This window comes from Arachis hypogaea, chromosome 15 (genome assembly GCF_003086295.3).
Source record: "Arachis hypogaea cultivar Tifrunner chromosome 15, arahy.Tifrunner.gnm2.J5K5, whole genome shotgun sequence".
Classification (NCBI taxonomy): domain Eukaryota; kingdom Viridiplantae; phylum Streptophyta; class Magnoliopsida; order Fabales; family Fabaceae; genus Arachis; species Arachis hypogaea.
In genome coordinates, this window is record NC_092050.1 from 110,679,648 (window position 1) to 110,690,959 (window position 11,312).

At 41.8% G+C, this 11,312-nt stretch overlaps 1 pseudogene; it reads left to right on the top strand.

The window, feature by feature from the left end:
- The first annotated feature begins 10,559 nt into the window (after window positions 1-10,559).
- On the top strand, window positions 10,560-10,661 carry LOC112753305 (small nucleolar RNA R71; annotated as a pseudogene).
- The last annotated feature ends 651 nt before the right edge of the window (window positions 10,662-11,312 follow it).

The window sequence follows — 11,312 nt, forward strand, 5'->3', positions numbered from 1 at the left end:
TCAGAATGGACCATCCTGGACATATTCTATGATGGTCTGTCTGAATTAGCTAAAATGTCATTGGATACCTCTGTAGGTGGATCCATTCACTTAAAGAAAACGCCTGCAGAAGCTCAAGAACTCATGGACATGGTTGCTAATAACCAGTTCATGTACACTTCTGAGAGGAATCCTGTGAGTAATGGGACGCCTATGAAGAAGGGAGTTCTTGAAATTGATACTCTGAATGCCATATTGGCTCAGAATAAAATATTGACTCAGCAAGTCAATATGATTTCTCAGAGTCTGAATGGAATGCAAGCTACATCCAACAGTACTCAAGAGGCATCTTCTGAAGAAGAAGCTTATGATCCTGAAAACCCTCCAATAGCAGAGGTGAATTACATGGGTGAACCTTATGGAAACACCTATAACCCCTCATGGAGAAATCACCCAAATCTCTCATGGAAGGATCAACAAAAGCCTCAACAAGGCTTTAATAATGGTGGAAGAAATAGGTTTAACAATAGTAAACCTTTTCCATCATCCACTCAGCAATAGACAGAGAACTCTGAACAAAATACCTCTAATTTAGCAAACTTAGTCTCTGATCTATCTAAGGCCACTATAAGTTTCATGAATGAAACAAGGTCCTCCATTAGAAATTTGGAGGCACAAGTGGGCCAGCTGAGTAAAAGGATCACTGAAATACCTCCTAGTACTCTCCCAAGCAATACAGAAGAAAATCCAAAAGGAGAGTGCAAGGCCATTGACATAGTCAACACGGCCGAACCTGGAAAGGAAGGGGAGGACGTAAATCCCAGTGAGGAAGACCTCCTGGGACGTCCAGTGATCAATAAGGAGTTTCCCTTTGAGGAACCAAAGGAATCTAAGACTCATCTAGAGACCATAGAGATTCTATTGAACCTCCTTATGCCCTTCATAAGCTCTGACGAGCATTCATCTTCTAAAGAGAATGAGGATGTTACTGAAGAGCAAGTTACCAAGTACCTTGGTGCAATCATGAAGCTGAATGCCAAATTATTTGGTATTGAGACTTGGGAAGATGAACCTCCCTTGTTCACTAATGAACTAAGTGATCTGGATCAACTGACATTGCCTCAGAAGAAACAGGATCCTGGAAAGTTCGTAATACCTTGTACCATAGGCAACATGATCTTTGAAAAGGCTCTGTGTGACCTTGGTTCAGGGATAAACCTCATGCCCCTCTCTGTAATAGAGAAACTGGGAATCTTTGGGGTGCAAGCTACTAAAATCTCATTAGAGATGGCAGACAATTCAAGAAAACAGGCTTATGGACAAGTAGAGGATGTGTTAGTAAATGTTGAAGGCCTTTACATCCTTGCTGATTTCATAATCCTTGATACTGGGAAGGATGAGGATGAATCCATCATCCTTGGAAGACCTTTCCTAGCCACAGCAAGAGCTGTGATTGATGTTGACAGAGGTGAATTAGTCCTTCAATTGAATGAGGACTCCCTTGTGTTTACAACTCAAGGTTACCCTTCTATAAACATGGAAAAGATGCACGGTAAGCTTCTCTCAAAACAGAGTCAACCAGAGCTCCCACAGTCAAACTCTAAGTTTGGTGTTGGGAGGCCACAACCAATCTCTAAGTTTGGTGTTGAACTCCCATATCCAAACTCTAAGTTTGGTGTTGGGAAGTCTCAACAATGCTCTGAACATCTGTGAGGCTCCATGAGAGCCCACTGTCAAGCTATTGACATTAAAGAAGCGCTTGTTGGAAGGCAACCCAATTTTTATTTATCTAATTTTATTTTTATTGTTATTTCATGTTTTATTAGGTTTATGATCATGTGGAGTCACAAAAATAAATAAAAAATTTGAAAACAGAATAAAAAACAGCAGAAGAAAAATCACACCCTGGAGGAAGACCTTACTGGCGTTTAAACGCCAGTAAGAAGCATCTGACTGGCGTTCAACGCCAGAACAGAGCATGGTTCTGGCGCTGAACGCCCAAAATGGGCAGCATCTGGGCGTTTGAACGCCAGAATTGCACCCTGGAGAAGAGCTGGCGCTGAACGCCCAGAACAAGCATGGTTCTGGCGTTGAACGCCAGAAATGGGCAACAAATGGGCGTTCAACACCCAGAACAAGCACCAATCTGGCGCTGAACGCCCAGAGTTGTGTGCAAGGGCATTTTGCATGCCTAATTTGGTGCAAGGTTGTAAATCCTTGAACACCTCAGGATCTGTGGACCCCACAGGATCACCTCAGGATCTGTGTACCCCACAGGATCCCCACCTACCTCCACTCACTTCTTCTCACCCCTCTTTCACACAATCCCATAAACACTCTTCCCCAAAACTCTTCACCAATCACCTCAATCTCTCTTCCCTATCACCACTTCACCACTCACATCTATCCACTCTTCCCCATAAACCTACCTCATAAACTCCACCTACCTTCAAAATTCAAAATCACTTTCCCACCCAAAACCCACCCTATATGGCCGAACCTTATCCCCCCTCCCTTCCCTATATATAGCCCTCCATTCTTCCTCATCTTCACACAACACAACCCTCTCTTCTCTTCTTGGCCGAATACACCCTCCCCCCTCTCCTCCATATTTTCTTCTTCTTCTTCATCTATTCTTTCTTCTCTTGCTCGAGGGCGAGCAATATTCTAAGTTTGGTGTGGTAAAAGCATAAGCTTTTTGTTTTTCCATTACCATTGATGGCACCTAAGACCGGAGAATCCTCTAGAAAAGGGAAAGGGAAGACAAAAGCTTCCACCTCCGAGTCATGGGAGATGGAAAGATTCATCTCCAATGCTCATCAAGACCACTTCTATAATGTTGTGTCCAAGAAGAAGGTGATCCCCGAGGTCCCTTTCAAACTCAAGAGAAATGAGTATCCGGAGATCCGACATGAAATCCAAAGAAGAGGTTGGGAAGTTCTAACAAACCCCATCCAACAAGTCGGCATCCTAATGGTTCAAGAGTTCTATGCCAATGCATGGATCACTAGGAACCATGATCAAAGTAAGAACCCAAACCCAAAGAATTATATTACAATGGTTCGGGGGAAATACTTAGATTTTAGTCCGGAAAATGTGAGGTTGGCGTTTAACTTGCCTATGATGCAAGGAGATGCACGCCCCTACACTAGAAGGGTCAACTTTAATCAAAGGTTGGACCAAGTCCTCATGGACATATGTGTGGAAGGAGCTCAATGGAAGATTGACTCCAAAGGCAAGCCGGTTCAATTAAGAAGACTGGACCTCAAACCTATGGCTAGAGGATGGTTGGAATTCATCCAACGCTCCATCATCTCCACTAGCAACCGATCTGAAGTTACTGTGGATCGGGCCATCATGATCCATAGCATCATGATTGGAGAAGAAGTAGAAGTTCATGAAGTCATCTCCCTTGAACTCTACAAAATAGGCGAAAAGCCCTTTCCTGGGGCAAGGCTAGCTTTTCCTCATCTTATTTGCCATCTATGTTACTCAGCTGGAGCTTTCATAGAAGGAGACATTCCCATTGAGGAAGAGAAGCCCATCACTAAGAAAAGGATGGAGCAAGCAAGAGAGCCCATTCATGGATCTCAAGAAGCTCATCACCATGAGATCTCGGAGATGCCTCAAATGCATTTTCCTCCACAAAACTATTGGGAGCAAATCAACACCTCCCTAGGAGAATTAAGTTCCAACATGGGACAATTAAGGGTGGAACATCAAGAGCACTCCATCATCCTTCATGAAATAAGAGAAGATCAAAAAGCAATGAGGGAGGAGCAACAAAGACAAGGAAGAGACATAGAAGAGCTCAAGGACATCATTGGTTCCTCAAGAAGGAAACGCCACCATCACTAAGGTGGACTCATTCCTTGTTCTTACATTCTCTGTTTTTCGTTTTCTTTATGTTAAGTGCTTATCCATGTTTGTGTCTTATTACATGATCATTAGTATTTAGTAACTTTGTCTTAAAGTTATAAATGTCCTATGAATCCATCACCTCTCTTAAATGAAAACTATTTTAATTCAAAAGAACAAAAAGTACATGAGTTTCGAATTTATCCTTGAACTTAGTTTAATTATATTGATGTGGTGACAATTCTTCTTGTTTTCTGAATGAATGCTTGAACAGTGCATATGTCTTTTGAAGTTGTTGTTTAAGAATGTTAAATATGTTGGCTCTTGAAAGAATGATGATAAGGAGACATGTTATTTGATAATCTGAAAAATCATAAAAATGATTCTTGAAGCAAGAAAAAGCAGCAAAAAACAAAGCTTGCGAAAAACAAAAAAAAGAGAAAAAGCAAGTAGAAAAAGCCAAAAGCTCTTAAAACCAAGAGGCAAGAGCAAAAAGCCAATAACCCTTAAAACCAAAAGGCAAGGGTAAATAAAAAGGATCCCAAGGCTTTGAGCATCAGTGGATAGGAGGGCCTAAAGGAATAAAATACTGGCCTAAGCGGCTAAACCAAGCTGTCCCTAACCATGTGCTTGTGGCGTGAAGGTGTCAAGTGAAAACTTGAGACTGAGCGGTTAAAGTCAAGGTCCAAAGCAAAAGAAGAGTGTGCTTAAGAACCCTGGACACCTCTAATTGGGGACTTTAGCAAAGTTGAGTCACAATCTGAAAAGGTTCACCCAGTTATGTGTCTGTGGCATTTATGTATCCGGTGGTAATACTGGAAAACAAAGTGCTTAGGGCCACGGCCAAGACTCATAAAGTGGCTGTGTTCAAGAATCATCATACTGAACTAGGAGAATCAATAACACTATCTGAACTCTGAGTTCCTATAGATGCCAATCATTCTGAACTTCAATGGATAAAGTGAGATGCCAAAACTATTCAAGAGGCAAAAAGCTACAAGTCCCGCTCATTTAATTGGAGCTATGTTTTATTGATGGTTTGGAATTTACAGTATATTCTCTTCTTTTTATCCTATTTGATTTTCAGTTGCTTGGGGACAAGCAACAATTTAAGTTTGGTGTTGTGATGAGCGGATAATTTATACGCTTTTTGGCATTATTTTTGTATGTTTTTAGTAGGATCTAGTTACTTTTAGGGATGTTTTTATTAGTTTTTATGTTAAATTCACATTTCTGGAATTCACTATGAGTTTGTGTGTTTTTCTGTGATTTCAGGTATTTTCTGGTTGAAATTGAGGGACTTGAGCAAAAATCAGATTCAGAGGTAGAAGAAGGACTGCTGATGCTGTTGGATTCTGACCTCTCTGCACTCAAAGTGGATTTGCTGGAGCTACAGAACTCAAAATGGCACGCTTCCAATTGCGTTGGAAAGTAGACATCCAGGGCTTTTCAGAAATATATAATAGTCTATACTTTGGCCGAGTTTAGACGACATAAAAGGGCGTTGAACGCCAGTTCTACGCTGCTGTCTGGAGTTAAACGCCAGAAACACGTCACAAGCCAGAGTTGAACGCCAGAAATACGTTACAAACTGGCGTTCAACTCTAAGATTGACCTCTACACGTGTAACATTCAAGCTCAGCCCAAGCACACACCAAGTGGGCCCCGGAAGTGGATTTATGCATCAATTACTTACTTTTGTAAACCCTAGTAACTAGTTTATTATAAATAGGACTTTTTACTATTGTATTAGATATCTTTGATCAGTTTTATGCTATCTTAGACTTTCATGGGGGCTGGCCATTCGGCCATGCCTGAACCATTATCACTTATGTATTTTCATACGGTAGAGTTTCTGCACTCCATAGATTAAGGTGTGGAGCTCTGCTGTTCCTCAAAGATTAATGCAAAGTACTACTGTTTTTCTATTCAATTCAACTTATTCCGCTTCTAAGATATTCATTCACACTTCAACCTGAATGTGATGAACGTGACAATCATCATCATTCCCTATGAACGCGTGCCTGACAACCACTTCCGTTCTACCTTAGATTGAATGAGTATCTCTTGGATCTCTTAATCAGAATCTTCGTGGTATAAGCTAGATTGATGGCGGCATTCATGAGAGTCCAAAAAGTCTAAACCTTGTCTGTGGTATTCCGAGTAGGACTCTGGGATTGAATGACTGTGATGAACTTCAAACTCGCGAGTGCTGGGCGTAGTGATAGACGCAAAAGGAGGGTGAATCCTATTCCAGTATGATCGAGAACCTCAGATGATTAGCCATGCTGTGACAGAGCATTTGTACCATTTTCACAAGAGGATGGGATACAGCCATTGACAAGGGTGATGCCACCAGACGATTAGCCATGCAGTGACAGCGCATCAGACCATTTTCCAGAGAGGATTAAAAGTAGCCATTGACAACGGTGATGTCCTTACATAAAGCCAGCCGTAGAAAGGAGTAAGACTGATTGGATGAAGACAGCGGGAAAGCAGAGATTCAGAGGAACGAAAGCATCTCTATACGCTTATCTGAAATTCTCACCAATGAATTACATAAGTGTTTCTATCCTTATTTTATGTTTACTTATTATTTATGTTCGAAAACTCCATAACCTTTTGATATTCGCCTGACTGAGATTTACAAGGTGACCATAGCTTGCTTCATACCAACAATCTCTGTGAGATCGACCCTTACTCACGTAAGGTTTTATTACTTGGATGACCCAGTGCACTTGCTGGTTAGTTGTATCGAAGTTGTGAATGAAAAACGATTTATTAAGACGTGCGTACAGAGTTTCTGGCGCCGTTGCCTGAGATCACAATTTCGTGCACCAGGGTGCCACATAAGTTATACGCTGGAGCGTAACTAACCTCCCAGGGTTTACCCAATGTGGATTGCTGTCTTCGAAGACCACCTTGGCTTTCTTACATAGTCTCACGATGGTACTGGGATACAAAAGCCGAGCACTCGGATCACTCTTTTCGGCTGCTTCCTGGATTCCCTCAGCTATAATTTCATGTACATTGATGTCCCCACCGCTCATAATGCAATGTAGCATGGTAGCTCAAGAAATATTGACCTCAGAATTGTTTGAGGCTGGAAGGATAGATCTTCTCACGAGTTCAAACCATCCCTTGGCTTCCGGGATGAGATCTCCTCTTCTGATGAACCGTGGCCTTTTATCCGAATACCTTTCCCAATCTGATCCTATGACACACATGTCATTCACAATTTCTTCAAGCTCATCATTGTCGGGGCCATTACATATTCTTGCTTGATAGCTTGGCTTGTCAGAGGGTTGTGATCTCAGACGAAGAGTCCTCATTATATCATTGGGACTGAAGTCCACCTCTGTTCCTCTCACGTAGCTTTTGAAGGTAGGAGCCTTGGTATTGTGTTCTCTGGCTATATTGGCATAGAACTCTTTAATGAGATTTGCATTTATCTTTGTTTCTGGGTTCGTGAGCTCTTGCCAACCCCTCTGTTCAATCTTTTCTCCAGTCTGCGGGCACTTATCATAGTTGAATTGGAATGTCAGCTCTGGCAATACTTTCTTGTGTTTTATACGTTCAAATTAAAGCTCATGGAAAGCGGTCTTGAACCTTCCTTCATCAAAAGGAATGCTCTCTACTGGTGTCTTTCCCTTTCGCATTTTGGAGCTAGATGATTCCATAAGTGACTTTTGATATGTGAGGGTGTTGAAGGGTGTGGATAGATGATGGAATTTGGCCTCGTTAGGATAGGGTGTAATTAAGGGGTGGGTGAGAGTGCTTTCGATGGGGTAGGAGGTGTTGAGTTCCGAGAGTGAGAAGTATGAAGAAAGGGAATTTGGAATGTGAAGGGGTACGGACTAGGAACCACTTATATAGAAAAGTGGTGAGTAAATGAAAGGTGTGGATTGATGATGTAGGCTTCTAATGAATGGATGGGGTTTAGCATGGGATGGGCACAAGGATCATCACTTTTATGATGGGGTTGGTTCGGTCTCCAAGGGTGTTGTTCTTCCAATGTTGCATGGCAACATTTCCCAATGTATTCCCTTTGAAGACATGTGTATAGTTCCCATTTTTGAAGTGGCCGAACCCTCCTTCTTCAATTGTCCCATCAATTTCTTCCAATCTTCCTTTCATTTCTCCTACAAAAAAAAGAATGCAATTAATAACTTTTTGGATAATGGCGAAAAAATTTAAAAAGAAAGAATAACTACTTTTTAAAATTTTTGTTTTTTTAAATAACTAAGTGCTATTCATGAATGCAAACCAACTGACTATTTTATTGTCCATGTATGCAACATTGGTGACACCAAACTTAGTTTGTGGCCATATGGTGTAAAAAGATTTGTTCAAGGTTCTAAGAGTGACATGATATGAGTTGCATTTATGTTCTCTTAGTGTGCCTTGAACACCAAACTTGTTCTTCAATATATGTTGCAAAAAACAAAGGATTCATTTATGTGTATGTCAAAGTTGATTTGGAATTCATGAACCTTGCATTATTAACTACTTTAAAAGCATATAAAACATGGGTTGCCTCCCATGAAGGGATTCTTTAGTATCACTAGCTTGACGTTCTGCCTTTGTCAGGGTGGTTGGTAATGCTTCAAATCTTCCCCCCTCACAGTGAATCTATCTCCATTGGCTTCATTAAGGATCTCCACATGTTCTAAGGAGAGAATTCTGCTGATGGTGAAGACTTTAGGTAGTTGAGATGGGATGGCGGGGAGATGAGGTGGGATAGCTGGGATATAAGCTGAGATCACTTTCTCCCCTAGAGAGAAATCCTCTGTAGGGATCTTCTTATTCCTCCATCTCCTTGGTTCCTTCTTACTTGTTTCTTTTAACGCTACCCTGCTCATTGTGGCCTATTTTTCCAAGGAAACTTTGTTGCTGGTCTCATATGACACTGGTGGTTTTAGCTCTTTTTGGGTTTCCTCTAGCTGTTGCACTTTCTGACTGTTTTGCTTACCAACCAAAGGGATTCTCAGGTGTACAGTTTGTGTTTCAGTGCTTGTTTCTTCCACCAGTGCCTTATCATGATCTTCCCTTGGGTTCTTGTTTTCTTGATCTACTTCTTGTGAGGGTTTGAAGACATTGAAGGTAAGTTGTTCATCATGTATCCTCAGTATTAGCTCTCCTCGCTCCACATCTATAAGCGCTCTGGCTGTAGCTAGGAATGGTCTTCCCAATATGATTGGGTGAAGGTGACTCTCTTCCATTTCCAATATGACAAAGTCTGTGGGAAGGAAGTAGTTCCCAACCTTTACCAACACGTTTTCAACCACTCCTACTGCTTGTTTTTGAGTTTTATCAGCCAGCTTGATGACTACGTCTGTGGGCGTTAGCTCATTGATCTACAGCTTCTTCATAAGGGATAAAGACATTAAGTTAATGGTTGCTCCCAGGTCACAGAGTCCTTTATCAAACCTTGTTTCTCTTATGGCACAGGGGATGTGAAAACTCCCTGGATCCTTCCTTTTTGTAGGCAACTCTGGTTGAATGAGAGCACTGCACTCCTTATTCATCACTATTGTTTGCCCTCCTTTGAGTGAGCTTTTCCTGGTCAGCAGCTTCTTCATGCACTTAATGTATGAAGGCATTTGTTGGAGAGCCTTGATGAATGGTATGTTTACATGGAGAGATGCAAACATATCAAGGAACTTTGAGTATATTCTCTTTTCTACACCACCCTTGAGTCTTTGGGGAAAAGGTGCATAGAGGTTCAGAATCTCCTTCTATGTAATTTTGGTTTCTTGGTGACCCTCTTCATGTTTCTCTGCTGAGGTGTCTCTAGGTTGTTCTAAGGGTTTGTTCATCTCTTCCTCAGTCCCCCTATCACTTATAGTGACCATCTTGCATTCTTTCCATCTTACTTTTTTTGCTTCACCTCTCGGGTTTTTCTCTGTGTCACTTGGGAAGCTGTCAGTAGGTTTGGGAATCTTCTCAGAGAGGTATCCCACTTGAAATTCTAGCCTCTTGATGGTGTCTCCCTGGTTTTTGATATTGGCTCGCACCTCCTCCTTGAACACCTTGTTATCTTGGATTTCCTTACATATGCTTTCAAGTAGAGTCTCAATCCTTGAGAGTCTATCTTCGGATGATGGTGAGTTGAGATTGGAGGGATGAGAAGGGCCATTTTGGTTTTGATATGGCTGTTGAGAGGTGTTGTTAGGTGGGTGCTGATATGATCTCTGTGTGGAATGTTGGTGAGCTGCATTGTTGTTGGGGTTGTGACGTCTCTAATCTTGGCCTTGATCTTGTTGATTTCCCCACCCAAAGTTTGGGTGGTTCCCCCAACCAGGATTATAAGTTTTGGAGTATAGATCAGGGGTCTGCTTAGGTGAGTTCCCAATGTAATTGGCTTGTTCCTGATCATCCTCTGCCTCTGCATTTACTCCTTCTTGAGCTGCGGATGAGGTAGTGATTGCTGCTACTTGGTTTCTTTTCATCTTCTTGGTAAGGTCAGCTGGCTGCTTAGTGATCATCTTGTTTTGAGCTAGCAGTGCATCCACATTGTTTAGCTCCATTACTCCTCTAGTGTTTCCTCTTTCAGAAGCATAGAAGTAGTCATTCTTAGCTACAGTCTCAATGACATCTATGGCTTCTTCAATGGTCTTCTTCTTGTTCAGAGACCCCCCAGATGAGTGGTCTACTGCCTTTTTTGATTCGTAAGAAAGACCTTCATAGAAAATGTGTAACTGCACCCATTCATTGAACATATCTCACGGGCACCTTCTTGTCAAGTCCTTAAACCTCTCCCATGCTTCATAGAGAGTTTCACCATCTTGTTGCCTGAAGGTTTGTACCTCAGCTCTCAACCTATTGATTCTTTGAGGAGGATAGAATCTCGCTAAGAATTTGTTCACCACCTCTTCCCAAGTTGTTAAACTCTCCTTCGGGAAAGTTTCCAGCCATTTAGATGCTTTGTCCTTGAGTGAAAAGGGGAACAAAAGCAATCTATAGGTGTCAGGATGAACACCATTAGACTTCAAAGTATCACATATCCTCAGGAAGGTGGTTAGATGTTGATTGGGGTCTTCTTGGACACTTCCTCCGAATGAACAGTTGTTCTGAACAAGGGTGATGAGCTGTGGCTTTAGTTCAAAGTTATTGGCATGTATGGTTGGTTTTTGGATGCTACTTCCACAGTTTCCTGGGTTTGGATTTATATAAGAGCCTAAAACTCTTCTCTCTTGTCCAGCATGATGCACTGGACCTTCTCTGCCATGGTTGTGAGCCTCTTCTTCATGATGGTTCTCCATATTCTCATCCATGTCTGGTTCAAAATACTCCTCCTCTTCCTCAGCACTAATGACTCTCTTTCCTCTTGCTTCCCTCCTTAATCTAAGGAGGGTCCTCTCAGGTTCAGAATCAAAGGAAGTTGAAGCCCCGCTTCTTCTACCTGTCATACAACCAACAGAGTAAAAGCAAGAGAGAAATTATATGGAGTTTACTCTTGTTAGGAATGCTGT